Here is a 23361-nt window from a genome sequence, read left to right on the forward strand (position 1 = left end):
TTTGGAGGTGTGGTCAGTTGTTTTCTTTTTTTCTGTTTGTTTTTGTTTTTGTTTTTGTTTTTTCTGGTTCTTCAGAAATACTGTCTTAGAGAAAGAATTTTGGGGGGTGTCAAGGAGAATTTTGATTTTTGAATAAATTTTATTTCAACCATTATATGGGCATGCCCTTTTTAAAAATAAATGTTATTTTTTAAATTAATAAACCTATTTTTAGAGCAATTTTAGAACCACTGCAAAACTGAGTGGAAAATACAGAGATTTCCTGCTATAATTCCTGTACCCCCCAACCCACAATTTCCCCCACTATGGGCATCCTGGACCACCATGTTGCATTTGTTACAACCGATGAACTTACACTGACACATCATCACCCCAAGTCAGCAGTTCACATTAGGGTTCACTCTTGGTGTGTCACATTCTATGGCTTTGGATAAATGTATGACAAGCATCCACCACTGTAGTATCATATGGATCACTTTCATTGCCCTAAAAATCCTCTGTGCTCTGCCTATTCATCTCTCCCTCCTCCAGCCCCTGGCAGCCACTAATCTTTTTACTGTCTCCATAGTACTGCCTTTTCCAGAATATCATAGAGTTGGAATCATACAATACATAGCCTTGTCAGATTGGCTTCTTTCACTTAGTAATATGCATTTAATTTGCCTCCGTGTCTTTTCATGCCTTGATAGCTCAGTTCTTTTTAGTGCTGACTAATATTTCATTGCCTGGACAAAGCACAGTTTATCTACCCATTCACCTAATGAAGGGTATCTTGGTTGCTTTCAAGTTTTAGCAATGATGGATGAAGCTGCTATCAACATCCATGTGTCAGCTTTTGTGTGGATATAAGTTTTCAGTTCATTTGGGTAAATGCCAAGGATCACGACTGCTGGACCATATCATGAGTATGTTTAGTTTTGTAAGAAACCACTGAACTGTCTTCCAAAGTAGCTGCACCATTTGCATTCCCACGAGCAGTGAATGAGAGTTCCTGTTTCTCCACATCCTCACCAGCATCCGGTGTTATCAGTGTTTGGGATTTTGGCTATTTTAATGGATGTGTATTTTGTTGTTTTCTTTTTCATTTCCCTGATGACTTACGATGTTGAACATCTTTTCATATGCTTATTTGCCATCTGTCTATCTTCTTTGGTGAGGTGTTGGCAAGCCCTCTTTGTTACATGAGATATCTAACCCTGAAATTGTGGGTAAAACAAGTTGTAATTTACATCCCCTTTGCATGATGACTTGTATTATATATTAAGATGATAGCTCCATTTTGATTGCTTATCAACTGGCCATAATGACACGATGTTTTATCATCAAAATTCAAAACGGGAGGAGGGGTATAGTAAAGATATTATTATTAATATAACTATTATTATAAATAGCCCTTTATAGAATTATATGTATTTGTTAGGGAGAATAATTACAGGTATACCCCACTTTTCGAAAGTTCACATTATGCTACTTCACTTTTAAGGAAGACCTACATTAGTATCTGCTTTCACTAACCAAAAGAAATCCAAAGAGGATTTTTGCTTTTATGAGAAAAGGCAAGAAGCGAAAATAGCGTTCCACATTTGTTTTGCAGCCAACCACCATTACAGAGGCTGTGTACTCCAAACAGCAAGAGTGGCACCCCCACGCTCCTTCCCCTGGGAATGACACTCAGCATGTCAGCCTCAGGCTGCCAGAGCTCCGAACTGTGTCAGTGAGCATCTGTGATTTATCTAGATTTGTTTTGTGTATCTATTAACAAGATGTGTTCGAAGGTATCAGAAAAGTGTAAGGGAGGTCTGGGAATGCTCAAAAAATCTTCCATATAAATTAATGGTAATTGCTTCTTTGCTTTAAGCCTGAATTTCAGCCTTATAAAAGTTTTCATAGAAACACTCTACTTTTGGATAGTAGGGCAAACCTGTACTCATTTATTTAACAAACATGAGTGGCTGCTGTGTGCAAAACTCAGACATTTTAATATATTTATTTTTTATGCTTTGATGATAGCCCTTCATTTATGTTTTATTATCCTCATTTTACAAGTGAGAAAATATCAGGCCTTATGTAATTATTTTCCATTGCATATGATTAAAAATTTTAATTTAAATGTGTTTAATTAAAAAAAAGGGAATACATTGGTTTGTATAACTTCATAGTCAAGAGCTACAGGAAGTAAGTCAGGTAGGGCTTGATCCAGGACCTAAATGAGGTAGTCACAATATCATTTATTCTCTCCATTTCTCAGACCTACTTGCCCAGTGCTGGCTCCATTCTCAGGCTCTGCATGGTGCCAATAGGGTTGCCACAGCTCCAGCTTGTATGTACACTCAGGTTATAGTCCTCTACAGGTCTCTTCCTTATTGCTCAAGCTAAAGACTTGGGATAAAGTCTGATTGGACAAACAAGCTTGGCTTGAGTCACCTGTTGTTCCACCCTGGATGCTAAAGGGCAGGTTTGATCTCTGACCTCATGGAAAAGAAGTCCAAAAAGCAATGATAGACATGAACCCATTATCATTCAGATATAAGACCTTTGTTACATGTTATTCTAAATTCTATGAAACAAAAGGACAGGATGCTCTAAGACAAGGGCTGGCAAATGATGGCCTGTGAACCCAATCTAAGCCCCCTGTCTGTTTTTGTAAGTAAAATTTTTTTGGAACCCAATCATGCTTATTTTTCACATAATGTCTATGGCTGCTTTCTTCTACAATTGCAGAGTTGAGTAGTTGTTAGAGAGACCATAGAGTTCAGCAAAGCCAAAAATATATTCTCTCTGGCCCTCTAGAGAAAAAGTGAGTTGCCCCAGCTCTCAGCACATCTAACAGAAGGAATCTAATCTCAGGGATCAGGGAGATCTGAGGAAGCAACATTTAAAATGAAACTGAAGATTGAAAATGGGTTGGACTGGCAAGTCTTAAGGAAGAGTGGAAGGGTTGAGACAAAGTTGGAGGATCTATGTAATCCTGAATAGAAAGGTCAGCATGAATGAAGGTCTTGAATCAGTAGGATCTTAGTCCATTTGGGGAACAGAATGAAAGTCTACATGGCTAGGATGCAGTGAGGGTGATGTGCTTGAAAAGTGATACAGTCCGAGTGGGGGTGGGGCCACACGATGTTGGGTCTTGGAGGCAATGCTAAAGTGTCACGGAGGAACCCACTGAAGGGCTTTAAGCAGGTGTAAGATACATTCAGGTTGGTGTCTTGGACTGTCATCCTTGCTCCTGCATGGAGAATGGATGGGGAGCGGGGAGAAGACAAGAAGAAACGGGGAAAGCAACTGGGAGGCTGTGGCCATAACCGAGGATGCAGATGGTGGTGATTGGGGTGCTCAGACTATGAGGATGAGAGTGTAAAGGGAGAAGTGGACGCAGGATTTACTTGGACTTGGTGTTTGCACAGTTGCTGGTTGAGGGAGAGAAGGGTGCAACAGGGTGAAAGCAAGTCATTTCCAGAGCTGGAGACGTCGGAAGATGAGCAGGTTTGAGAGTGACAGACAGAAGTGAGGAAAGGTGATCAGGAGGGTCCCTCCTGGTCTGAAAGTTCTCTCTGAATTTCTAATTAGGTCCATCAATGAGATGAGCTCTCATTAAAGGGTCAGTTTAGTGCCCCAAACAGACAATATAAGGTAGATAATCTGGAAGAAACTGTTCTTCAAGCTTTTGTAAAGACTCTGAGACATTCTTCCCAGAAATCACCTAGGACCTAGCTTCTTTGTGCTGCATCAACTTCTCTAATGTGTCATGGAAAGTTGGGCCATTGTATATTCCACTGATTTGCCACCACACCCAAGGTGTTCCGTGGCACTGCACACATGAGTGGCCAATGCTAACTCCAAGTTGAAATGCCCTTGAAAGGAAATGAGGTTTGCAGTTTGGAAAAAAAAAAAAAAAGCCATTTGCTTACTAAAATAGTTGCTGACACATAAGAGAATTTTTAAGTTTCTTTCCAAATAGAACGTTCTGTGACAATTGAGGCACGGTGCAAGGTGAGAGGAGATGGCCAAAGCAGGGTGATTTTCTGGCCTCTCCCCAGATAACTCAGACATTCCACTCCTCTTTAATGAAGACATAACACAGAGCCAGCTGATTTCATGAGCTAGAAAGAAAATTATCAATAACTCTGCAGCTCTTGCATCAGCTGACATGATACCATTCATCAGCGCAACGCATGCTTCAAATTTTCCATGTCTCTTGTAATAGTCCTGTAAGAATATTAAGGGTCTGGACAAAAATCCACCCTGTTGTTTGTTCAGTTTCCCTCAACATTTCATCTCGAAGTCTTGGCTCGTGCAGTGTTCTTCCCCTCTTCTTTCTCCAGCTCCACAAAGCTGGGTGGCGACCCAGGAGCATCACTGTGTTTCTGCTGTTCTATCTTGCCCAGCGTCACAGAGACACGGGGAGAAGTGTGGGGCTCTGAGCCTCCCCCGGCATGTCGTCCTGAAAATGGAGGCCCACAAATGCGTTGGCATCACTAACTAGAACTCAGATTTATCCAAATTTCATTATGCTGAAGGAAGTAATTGAGCCACATAACATTTCTGTGTCATCAGTTTATTTTTATCCCCTAAAGTCATGGTGATGGCTAATTTTATGTGTCAGCTGGCCTGGTCTAAGAGATGCCCAGATAGGTAGTAAAACATTCTTTCTGGATGTGTCTGTGAGGGCGTTTCTGGAAGAGATTAGGATTTGGATCGATACGCTGAGTAAAGAAGATGGTCCTCCTCAGTGCGGGTGGGCCTCATCTCGTCTGCTGAGGGCCCAGATGGAATAAAAATTTGCTCTCTGCTTGAGCCGGGATATCAATCTTCTGTCCTCAAACACTGGCATGCCTGATTCTTGGGCCTTCGAAGTCAGACCAGGACTTAACACCATTAGGTCCCTCGGTTCTCTGGCCTTGGGGCTTGAACTAGATCTACACCTCAGACTTCCCCAGGCCTCCAGCTAGCAGACAGCAGATGGTGGGACTTCCCAGCCTCCATAATCGTGTGAACCAATCCCTTAGAACACATCTGTATCTATCCTTTTGGCTCTGCTTCTCTGGAGAACCCACACTAATACAACCATCATGCTTTTAGCTGCTTACAAGATAAAAGTAGGCCCGTGTGATATTATGGAGCAGAGTTCTCTCAGGTAGCTAACCTGTAGGGAACGCCTCAGTTTCTTCACAGTAAAGGAAACAAGAAAATATAACCACACGTGCACAGTTAGTCAAGGAGCCAGAGAGAACATAGTCTACTCCCAACTACCCCAGTGAATTGAGTATTCATCTGCCAAGACCTTGCTAAGAACCTGCTGTGTGTAAGACACTGTGCATGGCCCTTTGGGAGCCACAAATAAGTGAAGACTTTATCCCTGTTCTGAAGAACTGGAGAGTTGGTTCGGGTTCAGAACCAACACAAGGTACCCACTGATCTATCATGTAAGGGAAAAATAGACAAAGGGCTATGGCACAGCAGAGGCAAGAAGGATAATTCCTTTTGGCTGGGATGAGGGAAAGAGGATCTCGGAAGACTTCATGGAAGAAGGGGTATGTGCACAGGGTCTTGAAACTTGGGTGGAATTTGGAAATATAGAAAAGCAGGACAGGGCACCTGGGTGGCTCAGTGGGCTAAAAGACTAACTCTTGATTTCAGCCCAGGTCATGATCTCAGGGTCCTGGGATTGAAGCCCACGTCAGGCTCCCCACTCAGCGGGGAATCTGCTTCTCTTTCTCCCTCTACCCCTCGCTCGTACTCTCTCTCTGTCAAATAAATAAATAAAATCTTTACAAAAATAGAAAAGAAAAGCAGGACAGGGCTATCAGGGAGCATTCTTGGGTAGTTAGCAAGGACCATAACCAATGCTGGCAGCAAGGAGCCGAGGGGCACTTCCCAGGAATTGAAACAGGACTGGAGGGTCTGGCTTGCAGGGAGGCTGGAGGCCGTGGGGCCAGCCCAGATGGGAGGCGTGTCAGTCAGCTTCCATCAGACAAGCGGGACCTCAGGAGGAATGGGGAAGAGCAAGCAAGCTCACAAGCTGGTGAAACAGACTCGAGATGCCTGTTTCTGCATCGGCTGAGTCTGAAGGTCCAGGACAGGAGATCAGGAAGGAATGATGGACACAAAGTTGGAAAGAGTCCAAAGGAACAAGTTGGAAGCTGCCTCTGCCTCTCACTGAAAGCTGTGCTGGCCTCTCTCATCTCCAAATTAGAAATAGGCCTCTGCCTCAAGACACTTGACTTCCATCTTTAATGCATTATCGCAATATACTGATTTTGATAGAATCAGACACATCTGCTGGCAGATTGTGACAATAAATACATACATCAATGTTTGCTGCATGAATGTACCTCCTTATACATGGCCCTTCTGCAGTTTGCAACCTACACAACCGTGCGCAGTGACCTAACACACACACACACACACACATACTTTGGGGCTGAGGCTAATTCTTGAGCATTCTAAGAGCCGCACGGTTTTCTTAGAAATTGTGCCAAGTGTCCTGGACTTACTGCAATCTGGAGAGCCCCCTCAAAACACGATGTAAAAGACACTGGGTAGCAGTCCTTATATTCCTTCCAGGGTTCCAAATGCTCTCCCCTTCTGGTCTCCTAGGAACCTAAGAGGCCCACATTGCTCCCAGCCTTTAACTCAAAGCGCTGAGAGCCCCTGTGGAAATTCCCAAGTGTCCGGGGAGAAGGTTCTACACAAATGGTTTATACACTGTTCTACTTGACATTTAGCTCCTGAGAGGGCCCTGAGGGCTTGGCACCCGGGCTGTATACGTTTCAAGGAGGGCAGCAAGTGTCCCAAGTACCCTGCTCTGCTGCAGCAACAATGCTGAGTGAGGATACAGGACAAGTGTCAGAGAGGAGGGAGCGAGATGCGGCAGGCAAACATCCCACATACCTTGCCGTCCGTGGGTGGGCCCTGGCCAGGATGTACTTTGTGGACGGATTTGTCACTGCAGAGATGCTGACATTCCTGGCTGGAATAGAAATTATCACAAGGACCAGAAAGAGGAATGTCCAGGGGCGCCTGGGTGGTTGGCTTGGGTCGTGGGATAGAGCCCCGTGTTGAGCTCCGCACTCGGTGGCGAGTCTGCTTCTCTCCCTCTCTCTCCCCTTCTCCCTCTGCCCCTCCCCCCACTCATGCTCGCTCTCTTTCTAAAATAAGTAAATAGATCTTTAAAAAAAAAAAAAAAAAGAGCAACGTCCAAAGAAAATGTCAATGACAGACGTGAGTCTGTTTACAACAAAAGAGGAGTACTCTTGGTCCCGCCGTGGGTCCCGCTGTGTAGGGCAGGGGGTAAGTGGGAAAGAATTCTATAAAAGCACCCCAGGACAGAATGGACAGGAGCTGAGGTGGGCAGCATGATAAGGAGGCCATCTTTGATTACCAAAGACATTCATAAAAGTGCTTACTCTGAGTCCCAGGAGATGGTTAGATGTGAAGGGGTCCTATGTTCTTGTCCCCCCCCTACCCCCCTCTGTGTCCCAGTTTCCAGTTTGGGGGCCAGAGGAGGAGAACAAATGGCAGGATTAGGAAAGGAAACCAAAACACACCTCTCAGTCTTCTCGGGGTCCCCCAACCTCAGTGTGCTTAAGAAAACTGGGTCCCCTCCACCCAGAATGTTCACTATCAATGCCTGTTCCTATCACGTTGGTGCAGGGGGCCACGGCCACACTGAGAAAACACTTGGAGTCAGTGTTATGATCGAGAGAGGAATACCCGGAAAGCCTCGGGCCCCCAGAGAGGAGGGATGGTAAACAAAATGCACTTATCCCATGGGTCATGCACCAAACTGGGTCGCTGCCCCAGCCCAGCAGGTGCCCTCAGGATGAGTTTGTCACTGCAGAGATCCTGACACTCCTGGCTGGAGTGGAAAATCTCCAGGCAGGCCGGCTGTGCCTGGGGTGAAGAAAAGTGGTTAGCACCCTCTGTCCCCTTCAGCTGTGTGTGCTTCCAAGCCAGTTTCAGAACCTCTCAAGGTCACCCGGGTTAGAGTTGAAGTCCCTGGTGCCGCCCTCGTGAACGAGAGGACATTTGCACGGGAGCATGTTTCGATTTTCTTCTCTGCTTTTCTTGGCAAAGCTCCTTCCAACAGCTTCAGACGAAAACAGTCAAGATGAAAGCGTTTCGGAAGCACTTACACAATAATCCTGTCACTCGTGGACTTAGAAAACAGATCAGCTTTTCCTGAGGATGTGACAAGCCAGAGTGTGACCTATTAACTGTTGTCAAACCCTTCGCCAGAGCCTGGAGGGTCCTCCAATTCGAGCCAAGCCCCTATTAAAAGCAGCCCTCGAAACCCTTGTCTCAGAAATGCCCACCACTGCCCCGCCACCCCAGCAAGACAACTTATTCACGACCTGCTTTTCCAAAGACGTTGCCAACCAGTGCCCTGTAATGGAGCTTACTTGTGAGTCAATGAACACAATTTCAATCAGCTGCTGCAGATGAAAATGTTAATAACTTTGCACTTTCTCCCTACATGGAAACACACATATATACACCCTCACCTCCCACAAACCCAGTGCACATTAGATACTAAAAACAAACAGAAAATTCCTGGCAATTTATTTTCTGATACATTCTACATCTTTGCAGAAACTGACATGACAAGTTGGAGCTTGCCTACATACATCTAATAATTTTCTTTTCCAATTGCACAAGGAACCATCATCAAATGATCACTTTTTACTTAAAGAAAAAAGTCAAAACAGACTCTCTTAGGCTTAAATCAGAAGCATAATGTTGATCTGGGCTAAAGGCGGCTGGCACCTTTTTTCCGGATGAATGCCTGAAGCAGAGGGCTTTCTCTGGAGTCATCAACCTAAAAAAGCCTGGATGGAAAAGAAAGGCGGGATGTCTGAGGTAGTGAGGACATGCTCTGGGGTCAATATGTTTGCTGGAGCAACATAATCTTCCCCTGAGAGTAAAGCCGGGACCCGTTCAGGACTGCCCTCCTGAGTTCTTCTAAAACCCTCAGTCTTCCCGTTCAATTAAACTTGGTTATAAACACATCAGAAGTTCATAGCGTCCAGAGCTCCTCGAATGCCTCTGAGCTGCTGGGAAGCATTACCTGGGCTCAAAGAAATGTTAGACTTTATCTGTGTCTGGTCTTTTCAGTTTTTCTCTGAACTTTGTTGTCCTTTTGGCTTCAAAATGGATACACCCCCTGGGAGAAACGTGCATATTTATCTGTTGATCTGAGGGCTGTTCTCACCTTTCAGTGAGAGAGACCACTGTATGCTTGTTCACTCAGACACCAGCCCCATGCCTGATGCTAGCTCATGGAAATCCACCTGTTCTTACATCGTCTCTATGGATGGTGCCAGCTCTACTCCCCCTTGTTCCCACTTGTGGGAAAATGTCTCAGGATTGTGTGCCTTCTCTTGATCCCACAAAGCCAGGTTGGGTGCTGGGAACCCACTGTTTATTTTCCGTAGGGCAGTGCCCTGAGGTGTTCAAAGTTGCACCTTGTTCCAGTCCAGTCCGGCAGAGTCCATTTGGCTGTAAGATCCTTCCTTGCTAGTGAGATCTATGTGCTGTCTGTGGGGGCTTACATGCAGGATCTGCAGAGACGTGAGAGCGCCATGCACGGGGGCTTATAGGGGGCCGGGGGTATGCACTGGCTGGCTGGGAGGTCCACAGGCAAGGGATCCCACAGCATTCGTGGATAAGCCTCTTAGAGTACGCAAAGTCAGTTGGGAGGATCTGGGCCAACTGTTGAGATCCACAGCCTGGCGGCTTTCTCTCTGCTCCTGGCTATTCCCGACTGCCCCCAGATGATGCAGCCGTGCTGATCCCCTCAGTGTTCTCCATGGGACAGAACTGAAATGGGCCTCCTGGGCATCATCCTGCAAGGGTGGGGAGGCCAGGTGCTCACTTTGCTCTCATTTTTCCCCATGGGAGAAATCACAGGCTGAGGGGGCGTTTTTTGGCACTAAGACGTGCTACTTTGGGGAGGGGTGACATTGGGTAAATATGTTCTTTATTCTTCTTGCACTCTTCATTGCGTCCACTGAGATTTTTTGCACCACCAGGGTGCTGGAATCTCAGCTAAACTCCAGAATCCCCTACAAAAGCATTCCCATTGGGTGGTGGTTGCCGAAACAGATGTTTTTCCGGGACCGGGGGTAGTGACGGAGGATGAGGGCCAGACCTCCTATCCTGCCATCTTTTGACATCATTCCATATACTTCCTTTCTTTTTCTTATAATGGCTTTCATTTACTCTTTTGTGTTGGTTTTCTAAGGTGAAAGATGAGGTCATTGGTTTGAGACCTTCCTTCTCCAATATAGGTGTTCAGTGCTGTACATTTATCCCTAAGTACTGTTTAATGGTATCTTCCACGGTTTAATAGGCTGCATTTAGATTTTCATTTGGTTGAAACATTTTCCTAATTTCCCTTCTGATTTCTTTTTAACCATTAATTTATAGAGAAGTCTGTTATTTAGTTTCTAAATATTTGGTGATTCTCCAGATATCATCCTGTCATTTTTTTTTTTCTAATTTAATTCCATTTTGGTCAAAGAACATACTTTGTGTGACTTGTCTCGGTTTAAATTTATCGAGAATTTCCTATGGCCCAGAATACGGTCCTTAGAAAATGTAATATGGGTCCTTAAAAAATAATACGCATTCTGCTGTTGTTGGGTGGGGTCTTCCCTAAGTGTCAATAAGATCAAGTTGGTTAACAGTGTTATTTAGGTCTTCCCTCCCTTTAGTGATTTTCTGTTTACTTCTTTGGTCAATTGTTGACAGAAGGGTACTCAAAACTCTCTCAGTGTGGATTTCTCAGTTGCTCCTTGAAGTTCCATCAGTTCTGCTCATGCGATTTGAAGTTTTGTTATTAGGTAACTAGACAGCTAGGATCATTATGTCCCTTAATGGAATGGCCTTTTTTTTTTTTTATTAGGAAATGACCTTTATTTCTCATGGCATTCTTTGCCCTGAAATCTGCTTTGTCCGATATTGACTTAGCCATTCCAACTTTCTTCCCATTGGTGTCAGCATAGTATATCTCTTCTATCCTTTCACCTTTAACCCCTTTGTGTATTTGTATATAAAGTACATTTCTTGTAGACAGGATATCCAATCTGACACTTCCCGCTTTTAATTGGTGTGTTTACATCATTTACGTTTAATGTACTTAAGGATGCGGTTAGATTTGAGTCCATCATCTTGTTATTTGCTTTCTATTCCTTGCTCCCCGCTTTTCCTCTACTTTTCTGCCCTCATTTTTAGATGAACTATTTTTGTTATTTCATTTTATCTCCTTTCTTGGTTTATTAGTCCTAACTTTTTGCTGTTATTTTAATGGTTTATTTAGAGTTCATATCAACCATCTTTAATTCATTGCAATTTTCCTTCAAGTGGTATTATACTACTTCACTGATGTTACAAGATTTTTTTCAATAGTATGCTTCTATTTCTTCCTTCCCGGGCACTGACTGTCATACGTTTTACTTTCACACATGTCACAAGCCTCACACTAAATTGTTATTGTTTTGTTTAGTCAATTACTGTTTAAAGACTTTTAAATTCCATGGAAAAAAAACCTTATTTAACCACCTCGTTACAATTTTCCATGCTCTTCATTCCCTTGTCAAGATCCACATTTTCATCTGGTATCCTTTCTTTCTGCCCAAAGAACTTCTTTTAATATTTTTTTTGTAGTGAATGTCTGCTGCTGATTAATTCTTTCCACATTTGTATCTCTGACATTTTCAGATTTCACCTTTGTTTGGGAAAGACATTTTTTATGGCATAGAACTTTAGGTTGACAGATTTTTTTCTTCTTTCAGCTCTATAAAGATGTTGTTCTACTCTCTTGTCACTTACATGGCTTCTGACAAGAAATCTGCAATGATTCATACCTTTCTTCCTTTGTAGAAAATGTGATGTTTTTCTCTAACCACTTTTAAGATTTTTTTACTTAAAAAATCTTTTTTAACTTTTGAGCAATTTGATTATGATGTGCTTTGGTGTGGTTTTCTTTAAGCTCTGTGTGCTTGGGTTTTGTTGAACTTCTTGGGTCTCTGGATTTACACTTTTCATGAAATTGGGAAATTTTTCAGACATCATTTCTTCCAATATGTTTCTCTTTTCCCCACTTTTCCTCTCCTTTGGGGATTCCAGTTTCTGTTATACTCAGTCTCTAAAGTTTTTCCACAGCTCACAAATACTTTCTTCATTTAAGAAAAAAATAGTAATTTTTCCTTTAGTGCTTCACTTTTAAAATTTCTATTGGTATCTTCAAGTTCACGAATCCTTTCTTCTGCAAGATCTAATCTCATCCAAAGTATTTTCATCTCATACATGGTAGTTTTCCTTTTTGGAGTTCAATCTGAGTCATTTTTATAACTCCCATGTACATCTTTACTTAATTTTTAAACATATGGAATACATATAACAACTGTTTTGATATTCTTATCTCCTAATTCTAACATCTGTGTCAACCCTGAGTTGGTTTTGATTGACTGCTTATTCATTACAGGCCATATTTTCCTGCTTCTTTGCATGCCTGGTTATTTTTGCTTGAATGCCAGACACTACACATTTCACCTTCATGGGTGCTTGATATTTTTCCTGTATATATTCCTGTAAGTATTCTTGAGCTTTGTTCTCTGACACAGTTAAGTTACCCCAAAATAATTTGGTCCTGTCAGATCTTGATTTTAACATTTGTCAGGTGGGACCAGAGATGTACATAATCCAGAGATGTTTATTTTCCAGAACTGATGTAAGACACTTAAGGCCCTGTAAAGCAAGATGTTCTCCAGTCTGACTGGTAGAAATGGACACTTTCCCCAACCCTGAATGTATACTGGGTACTGTCACCTTTAATTCTTTCAAATGGCTTTTTTTGGGGGGGGAGAGGGGATGGGGGCATTTGAATAGTTTCTTCATACATATACAATGATCACTAATCAGCTAAATATTTGCAAGGGACCCTCTTTAGGTTTCTGGAATTTTCCTTGTGCACTGCTCTCTGTTCCCTGACATTCTGTCCAATGAATGCTAGTTTCTTCAGTCTCCACAAACTTTCAAATATATCTCTTCAACTCAGGAGTCCACTAGACTCTAGCAGGTTGTCTCTCCCTGTGCCACAGCCTGGAAACTCTCTCCAGACAGTAAGCTCGGGCAGTCATAGGACTCACCTGTCTCCCAGGGATCATTGTTATTCAGTGCCTGATATTCAGTGTTTTGAAAACTATTCTTTAATATATTTTGTTAGTTTTTTGCTTGCTTCAGGAGAGTAAATTCAGTTTCTCTTATTCCATTTTGACTGCAAAAGAAAGTCCCTGCCCACTACCCTTTTGAGTGAGTATCTTTTGTTCTATAGATCTTCTAGAGTCAAGGTCTATTGCTTAGCAACTAAGAACTTGTCTGATGCATCCTGTTTGAATCCATCAGTCTCTCCAAAGGGCAGAATCAGACTTCCCAACTTTTCCTGTTTCAAATGTTCTCCTTCTTCCCTTTGAACTGCCCATTAAGATCCTGTTACTTGTGGCAGATGCCTTTACCCCTCAGGTGATTTACACACTTGGATAAATGACTTTCACCCTCTGTGCTCCCACCACACGTCCCCTCGGCTCACTAGCTATGCTCCATCCTTCAGGGCTCTGCTTAAATGACAGCTTCTCCAGGAGCACCTTTCCTAATCCTTAGATTTCACTGGACTTCCCCTGACAAATATTCCCATAGCTTCTTGTAGCTCCTTATCATTTTTGTTTCTTCCACTTAATTGTAATGATTTATTTTTTAACAATATGTGTCCTCCATTCAATTGTAAGCTCTAGGATGGCAGGGGCTACTCTTTGTAGTTTGCTTCTTTGCTTTATTCCCTTTATTGTGGCAGGACCAGTGGGTACTTAATATTTGTTACATGAATGAATCAATGAGTGAATGAATCAATGAGTGAATGAATCAATGAATCATTTACATATAAGATAATAAAATGGGATCTTATGTGTTGATTGATCACTCTGTTGGCTCTTGGTAAGTGTTCTGTTTATGTTGGTAGTTTTATCATGCAAAAACATTATCAACTTTAATTGTAGGGAGACTGTGTTTCCCACAGCAGGGAGTAGAGGGTAATTTACTCACTGAGAGTGATTTCTGGGTCCACCACCATGTGAAATAAGCTTTGTTTCTCCAGAGGGGAAAAAGACACAATGTCCTAAGTCAGAATTGGAAGGGAACTTTAGAAATCAATGAGTTCGCCCCTTTTTTTCTGCAGAGATGAAACAAGGATAAGACTTGTTGAGGTCACCATGCTATTTGGTGGCAGAACCTGGACTAGAAACAAAACCTCCTGATTTTCTATCTTGTGCTCTCTCCAGCCCCCAACTTCCATACTGTCCCCCATTCCTAGACCAATTTGAAATATAGCCTGGGGAAATGGAGTGCCATAAATAATTTCTGGCTGTAACAGTGCCACTGGTTTGCTGGACTTGCTTTTCTGCAAAAGGGAAAAACTGTAGCAATGCACATCTTCCATACAGGAGAGCATATCCTAATAAATCCATGCAACTGGAATGCTGAAACATCCCAAATGTTATACATTAATAATAGTAATGGCCATGAGCAAATATTTATACATACAACCATCTGCAGGTGCAAGCTGAAGCCCAACTATTTGAAAAGTAGCAGTGAGCTTTATTTGCAGGGAAAGTATTTTCACCCAGCATGCTGCCCCCAACTTTTAACTTATCCTGGAATTGCTTTTGCTAACCAACCATTCTTCAGCTAAAGTTTTATTGTTCCTTTTTAATAATAGCCTAAGCAACTATTCTTTTTTTTAATGTAAAGTCCTGGAACTTAACAAGCTGATTAAATGATAGAGACATCTTTTGCTTCTTTCTGTGCCTCTGCTTTCTTCTAGGTCTTTCTGCTCCTCCAATTCTTAATGAGTATGTTATCTAGAACACCAGTCCAATAGAGGTCATCATAAAACAAGAATGAGATAAGCTTACTTCTTCTCTACACTGTTAGTCTCTGAACACAGCTAGACTATTTTGAGGCTTCCTGCTTGGAGAGATCATGTGGTGCAGCCCACACACTTGCCATGAACTTCTTGTCCCTGAAAAACGAGTCCATGGCACTGGGGAACAGTCATCTGTTGGAGCAGACATGTGCCCATCTACTATCTCATCACCGGTAAAACTCTGAGCCTAAAGATGAGGCATGGTCAGGGCCTGCCATGCCATGAACAATGTATGACCTACATAAGCAAAGGTGGAAATGAGCCTAATAAATTGGACACATCTCTAGAAATGTCTTTTTCTCTCCCTGACACAGGCCATCAGTAGCAAGTGATAAGTTTTTGTTTCTTGGCTCTGATATCCCAACTCTTTATTCACATTTTTACTCCTGGACCATTAAAGAAGAGAGAAAAATATTCTGCAGTTCTTCTGTGTTATGGACTAAACATTTGTGATTCCCACCAAGCTCATATGTTGAAATTCTAAGCCAAAAGGTGATGGTATTAGAAGGCAAGGCCTTTGGGAGGTGAATAGGTCATGAAGGTAGAGCCCTCATGAAGGGAATTAGTGCCCTTATAAAAGAAACCCCAGAGATCTTTCTTGAATGAGGAAGTCGCCCCCATCAGACACTGAATGTGCTGGCACCTTGATCTTGAACTTCCCAGTCTCTGGAACTGTGAGAAGTGAATGTTTGTTGTTTAAGTCACCCAGCCTGTGGTATTTTTGTTATAGCAACCCGAACAGACTAAGACATTCTGCAAACACCTTTCTGGAGGGAAGATTTTTATGCCCAGGGTACTGGATAAAAAGCTCAGTACTGGAAGCATGCCCATACAGGTTGGGGGATTCACTTCATCATTTACTGGTTAAAACTGGGCAAGTCATGTAAATACCCTGAGCCTCAGTTTACTCATCTCTAAATGGAAACAACAATTCTTGTCCTCAGAGCCAGAGTAAATTAAACTTGATAAAGTATGTCTGGAACAAGGTAAGTGCTTAACTGATGAGAGCTGTCATTAACCAAGAACATTTTGTGCAAAGTAGATGCTCAATATGTGCTTTTGATTGTCATTGAATTCAGCTACTGTGAACACAAAACAGGTTTCTTGGGAAAATCATTTACTTTTCATTTGGTGAACTACATTCTGATACTATTTAACATCAACTCCAATCTTTTCATGTAAGTCTTATATTAGTGAAACCTTCTTCAAGGTGGTTCTTTGTCATACCATCTTATTAAAGAACGGTTATTGTTTTTACAGCAGGCTCAGGTTTTGGAGGAAAACACAGAAAAGAGTAAAGGAAGGAAAGCATACTTCTCCTCAGGCATTGATGGAGTCAACCCAGGGAACAGTGAGATGACAGATGTTGGAGACAGATGCCCAAATATCCACTCGGTAGTCAGGCTTAATGAACTAACACAGGAAGAACAATTAGAGAATTCATTAATTATACTCTAGGTTCAATTCCATTGTTAACTCTAATCCTTTATTTGGGCTAATGACTTGAGCTTTTCTTATAATAATTTGTGCCTATAAATGAATGATTACCACTTCAAATTCCTATTATTGTCTAAAATTCACACTATATGTATAACTTTCTGCTTCTAAAAAGACCTAACATATTTCTAAAGATACATAAAATACTTCAAGATAGCATAAATTCAGAGAAAAACAAAATAAGGACATAACATGGAGCAAGGAATGAAGCTCATACAAAAATGTGTACAACAAAGTCTCATACACTTGCCTCAGGTTCAATTTTATAAGCAGGGATAGCTCAGATAGATCAGCCAATGAAAATCAGTGCACAGACTCTTGTTTAAACATCCGCCATAGTAAATCCACTTGAGTTCAGTAGTTTGCTAATTGTTTATCCTTGCAAAATAATGTATTACAGGGCATCCTGTATTCCTTAATAGTCTATTGTAGAAACCAAAACAGAAATTCCTTCCGTTAATGAAACATAATGGAAAATTCATTTTTGGTCACTTTATGTACTTCGGCCAGATTCTGAGAGGAGGGTAATGAGATTCTGAGCTCCTAACCTTTAAGGTGCCCAGTCTTGCTCTTGAACTAATACATATGCACTCATTTGCATACTCCCTTTCCCTCTCTCTTGAGCAAGCCACACTCTGACACAAGAAGGCTCCTTGCTAGGCACGGAAACTGCTTCAAGATGTTTCAAGTCAAGAAATGGCCACCTGCATGCATTCTGGTTAAGACTTTAAGTTACCCTACCACTCAAGTCTTCCTGAGGAAAGTTCAAAAGGTGTTCATCTGAATCATTCATGCTTTTGTTATCCTTGACCTAAAGAAATCTGGTACATTTTTTTTCCGGGGGGGGGTGGTCCAACTTCATACTTGAAAATGTAAAAAAATCACACATGCTCCAATATTTCAATAATTGTATGGATTTTATTGTGTTATAAAACTGCATATTACTTATAAGCTAAGTTCTAATATGAAGTATGGTAAAATAAATAAAGTTTATAAATATCTGTTATTTTGATCAAAAGAGATTTATATATAAAAATAGGATTACACATAAAGGCGTCATTTTATTTTTTGCATGTATACAATTTCATCTGCCCCTGTAAGCAAAAGTAGCAAATAATACACCTTAATTTACTTCTAACCTGGTTTGAAATGCCTGCGCTAGGAAATGATTACAAGTAGCAGAATTTTATTTGTGTTTATTAGTATGGAAAGTTTTATTGTGATTTCAGGACCAGATTATGCATGACACATGAGAAGATGCACCTTCATCTGTTCGGTGAGAAATGTGCAAATCAGCATCAATACAGAACTGCTGAAGAAAAAAAAAATATAGTGTGGGTTATTTCACCTTTGCAAGCTGGGAGCCATTAAGTAATGGCTCACTCTGCTCCCCCACCCCCTTCGGTGAAACACAGCCTGAACATTGGGCCCATGTTTTCCAGAAGAATGTGCCCCACTGCCCCTTGGAAACTCCGTTTCGTTTACTTGGTTCAGTTAGTTAATGACGGTCCATTTTGTCTCAAACATCCAATTCTCTTTCATCAATCATGTCTTCCTGGATTGTCAGATTCAGAGCAATGATTACCAACACCCTTTCCACACAGACACCCACAGACATTCTCAGAGATAGACCCGGATCCACTTCTCCATTTAGGATTTTCTAGGGACCCACTTCCCTCCAAATGGAAAGAATGAGTTATGTGAATGATGGAAACCCCACTGGGAAGTGGATGTTGGGGACTCAAGTGTTAATCTCCAAATTCTTCTTATTCGGTGCTGGAAACGGGCATTGTAACAAGATGGTTTTTTTATACAATGCAAACGTCAGGAATATAAAACACTGTCAACCATGAAAATAAGATTTAATTTGGAATCACAACACACAGGGTTTTTTTCCACTTTAAATTCTTCTTATTCAATCATATTTGTTATAAATATTCAATAGAAATGCAGTTTTCCAGGACTGAAATGGTCTTTAATGAAGCAAGCCATGTGTGGCTTTTCAGTCAAGCATTTTCATGCTTGGCTAACTGTCAGTATGTTCATGTTCCTTTCCCAAAAAATATTCTTTGTGACTCTGCTTAGGTCTCTGAAAAGCAACTTATTCTCTGGAGACTTCAGGAATCATCTACACATCACAATTCTATAGACTTCAAATGCATGAAGCATTTGGATGTGCTTTAACACAGAGGCAGACCTTCCATTTAGACATGGCCACCCGTCCACACGTCATTACAATTAATTCAGCCCAGTGTGAGCACTTGCCTACAAGCTGGTGGAGCCTATTTCAGCTCCAGCCAAGCCACTTGTGCAACCTGTTGTTTAGCTTTGGGTAAGTTACTTTCCCACAGAAGGCCCAAGATGTCTGATCTTCAAAAATATGAAAGTGGAGCTCAGGAAGAGTTCACCAGAATACTACTCTCGGGCCAAATCCAGTCTTCCGCCTGCTTTTGTAAATAAAATTTTATTGAAACACAGTCATGCTCACTAGTTGACTATTGTCTGTGGTTGCAAGGGCAGAGTCGGGCAGTTGTGATAGAGACTACCTGGTGGACAAAGCCTAAAATATTTACTATCTGCCCATTAATAGAGTAAGTTTGCCAGCTCTGGACGAGACAATTTTTGGGTCTTTTCCAAGCCTAGAATTCTTTATGTATTTCTCTAAAACACCTAATTCTTATATATTAATCTTTTCAATCACTATATATTTACTGAGCTTCTCCTATGAAGTATGCCCTGTGATGCTTCAAAAGATACGTATAATACATTAATCAAACTTTGTAATAGTTTCTTTTTCTTATAGGATTTAAATTATATTAACAGCTCTTGGACATATCCAAGGCAATATTTGGGGGCAAATGTCTTATGATATGATTATCACTGGTAAATAGAGCATATCTTTTTTTTCTGCTAAAAGTGTTGAAGAAGTTAAAAAAAAAAAAAAAAACCCGTATGGCACAGGAGACTTATTGCATTAAGACATCATTTTAACAGATTGTTTAGTTTTGGTAATATAATTTGACATCTAAACATAAGCTGAGAGGGATCTCCCTCAAAACCTTTGATAATATGATTCATTGTCAAATGTTTGTTTTGCCTATCTGGCACTCATTAATTAATTCTTTTTAATATAGCTTGGATTTACTGATTTTGAAAAAGAGAATTATTCTTATTGATGTTGCTAAAATATCCAGGTGGCTTGAATTTCACCAACTAGATAGTTTAATCTAGCACATTTGTGTAGCCCTAATCAAATCTTTACTAACAGATGTGAGAAGCCCAGTACTGGAGCTAATGTTTGTGTCTCTATGATAATTAAATTAGCTCAATAAGGAAAATAAATAAACAATAATGCCCCAAATTTTTCCCTAAACTTGTATTATAGTCTTTAAAACATTTCCCCCCTCCTATGGAGCCTTTCAGTAATGAAATACAAATTGAGAATTTTTCATTTAAAGACATATATTTATTTTTTAAGAACTAGTCATGTACTAAATTGCTTATAATCAAGAAATCAAGTAGCACTTTTACTTTTAAAAAAGCAAAAACCTTTAACTAAGCCAAAATTCAGAATTAAGGTATCTCAACAAATTCATTGTAAAGATGGAATAATCCTTTCTTTTGGCCAATAGTATAGGAAGCTTTTTTTTTTTAAGTATTATCTCTTCATAGTATTTTCTAAAAGATAGGAAATGCTTTTCTCAGGTTGAATGATTATTTCTATATATAATTAGTGCCTGCTTACGACAGTGCTGTACTAATGTCATGGTTCGATGAATTGGCTTTATAATTCATTAATCATAGCTTTCGTTGAGCTTTTTGGCTCCAGGTGACAGTGCCCACCACCAGCCAAGTAACTTCTCATTTATAGGTAATTTGTACAAATGGGAAAGGTTGGAGTTCTCACATTCACCAAAGGATTGAAACGTGTTTTAAAAGCGAACCTAAGGCAGTCTGTGGAAGGCAAGTTCATGGAGGAAAGGTGGCTAATAGGTGATGGCAGATGGCTTTCCAGGGAGACCCTGGTGCGGCCTCCATGGGGGAAGCCATGTTGCAGCTGCAGATCGGAGCACATTTGACGGTGTTCCGTGGGAACGTGGAGACAATGCTGCCTCTGTTCCCATTCCCCGTGCTCTGACCTTGCTGGAGGCCACGTGGTGTCACAGCTGCACTTGAGGGATGGTCAGTGGTGGTGGAAAGGGGGCCAGCGTGGTCCTCCCAGGACCAAGCCTGTCTCACCCCACTCGCATGTCTGCAGGTGGGGCGACCTTTATTTGTGTATTCTACTGTATTTATTTATTTGCCTGGCTGATCAGCTTGGGATCACATTCCCAAGCTAGATGTGTCCCTTCTTTGTTCCTTCATAAAAGAAAGAAGGAAGGAAGGAAGGAAAGAAAGACTTCTAATTTTCTTTAGTTTCTACATTAATCATCTTATTTTAAGACCTCTTAGACAAAGAAGAGAGAGATGATTTGGCCATCACTTAGAAAGTATGTAGTTGTTTTGTTTAACATGTTATAGGCAAAGTATCCACTGCAGTAAAGAAATAGCCCCTACCCCTGCTCTGTGCTCTTAGTTTAATATATTCCCTTAACTTAAAAAGTTCTAAGACTAGGTAGGATTCCTTTAGCTTGATTAGCAAAGTTGTGGGAAATGAATGTGTCAATTACTTTGAATTTTCAGATTGAATTGGAGATAAGTTATTTCCTATTTCATGCAAAACAAAGTGTATTTTGCTGTTAATTTTAATATTAAAATCAATGATGTGTATCAGTGACTGGTCACCTAATGGGCCAACCCGGTCCTAATGTGTTATTTATCTCATGTAATTCACATAATGAAGATGGAAAGAAGATCTCATGTGTCCCATTGACCAAAGGAGGAAATCAAGGCTCTAAGAGTAACCTGCCCAAGCGCCCACAGAGTCAGTGGAGAAGTTGCCATCAAGAGTGCCGCAGTCTTACTACTGGGTATTTACCCCAAAGATACAAAAGTAGGGATCCGAAAGGGTACTTGCACCCCAATGTTTATAGCAGCAATGTCCACAATAGCCAAACTGTGGAAAGAGCCAAGATGTCCATCGACAGATGAATGGATAAAGAAGATGTGGTATATATATATACAATGGAATATTATGCAGCCATCAAAAGGAATGAGATCTTGCCATTTGCAACGACGTGGATGGAACTGGAGGGTATTATGCTGAGCGAAATAAGTCAATCAGAGAAAGACATGTATCATATGATCTCACTGATATGAGGAATTCTTAACCTCAGGAAACAAACTGAGGGTTGCTGGAGTGGTCGGGGGTGGGAGGGATGGGGTGGCTGGGTGATAGACACTGGGGAGGGTATGTGCTCTGGTAAGCGCTGTGAATTGTGCAAGACTGTTGAATCTCAGATCTGTACCTCTGAAACAAATAATGCAATATATGTTAAGGGAAAAAAAAAAGAAGAATAAGAAGAAGGTAGCAGGAGGGGAAGAATGAAGGGGGGGAAATCGGAGGGGTAGACGAACCATGAGAGACGATGGACTCTGAAAAACAAACTGAGGGTTCTAGAGGGGAGGGGGGTGGGAGGATGGGTTCGCCTGGTGATGGGTACTGAGGAGGGCACATTCTGCATGGAGCACTGGGTGATATGCACAAACAATGAATTATGGAACACTTCATCTAAAACTAATGATGTAATGTATGGGGATTAACATAAGAATAAAAAAAAAAAAAAAAAGAGTGCCGCAGTCTTTCTATGGGGCACTTAGCCTCGGGTGTGTGGTTAACTTTCTATGTTTAGGGAACCCATCCCTGCAAAGCGCAAGCCCTCAGGCAAGTTCACAATTGTAGCACAAAACACACTTTGGAGACAAGATCACATAACTCACACCAAATCGCTGGAAGGTGCTCAGCCTAGGGTATTCCTTTAATCTAAACGATTTTTATAATTAATTTATTTTAAATAGCTAAACTAATTCTTTCAGGAGCCTCTGGTTTATAGAGCTGACCATACGTAGAGCAGAGCAAAGCGTGTAGAAGACAACGTGAACTATTGACAGTATTATAGACCGAATTCATAGAACAGCTCAAGAAATTTGAATAAGGTCTGTAGATTAGATAACAGTACTGTACTGTATCGATGCTAAGTTCCTGATTTTGATTATGATACTGTGACTATTTTACACAGGGGAAATAAACATTGACGTATTTAGGAGTAAAGGGATATCATGACTTCAATTTATTCTCTAATGGTCCAGGAAAAAATAAATATATCTCTATCACCTATCCATCCATCGATCCATCGAGAACAATAAAGCAACTGTGGTAAATGTGGACATTTTGGCAATCTGGATGAAGGATATAGGGAACTCTTTGTCCTATTTTTGTAACTCTCCCATATATATAAAATTATTTCAAACTTTAAAATGTAATAAAAATAGAAACAGTAAAAGAAGTGAGCCTTGAGACCAGACATCCAGTTCCGGAGGGCACAATGACGGGAGTGTAAGTAAAATGCTGGAGTGTTCTGAGACAGATCACTGCAGGAAAGGTTTCTCTCCACATGTCTGGAGCTGGTTTCTGGAAGCCAAAATGGCCTTAGAATCCTGACAGCTAAAATAGGATCCATTTCCCAGCCATTTATTTGGCCACCAGAAAATGTCTCACCAAACAATGCATACCAACATTAAAAAGCACAGTTTTCAGATTAACTGCTCCAAGTATAATAATATGTATCCACAATTATATTATTGTCTTCCTCATAGACAAATGTTTCTGTGTGCTGAATTTTCAATTTTCAGTACCAAATATTAAAATGTTCCAATAAATGTAGGAGGAACACCAACACCTTGGCTAAGATTAAGAAGCATCTTTGTGAAAGTGTATTTTATAC

Source organism: Neomonachus schauinslandi, chromosome 6 (genome assembly GCF_002201575.2).
Source record: "Neomonachus schauinslandi chromosome 6, ASM220157v2, whole genome shotgun sequence".
NCBI lineage: Eukaryota > Metazoa > Chordata > Mammalia > Carnivora > Phocidae > Neomonachus > Neomonachus schauinslandi.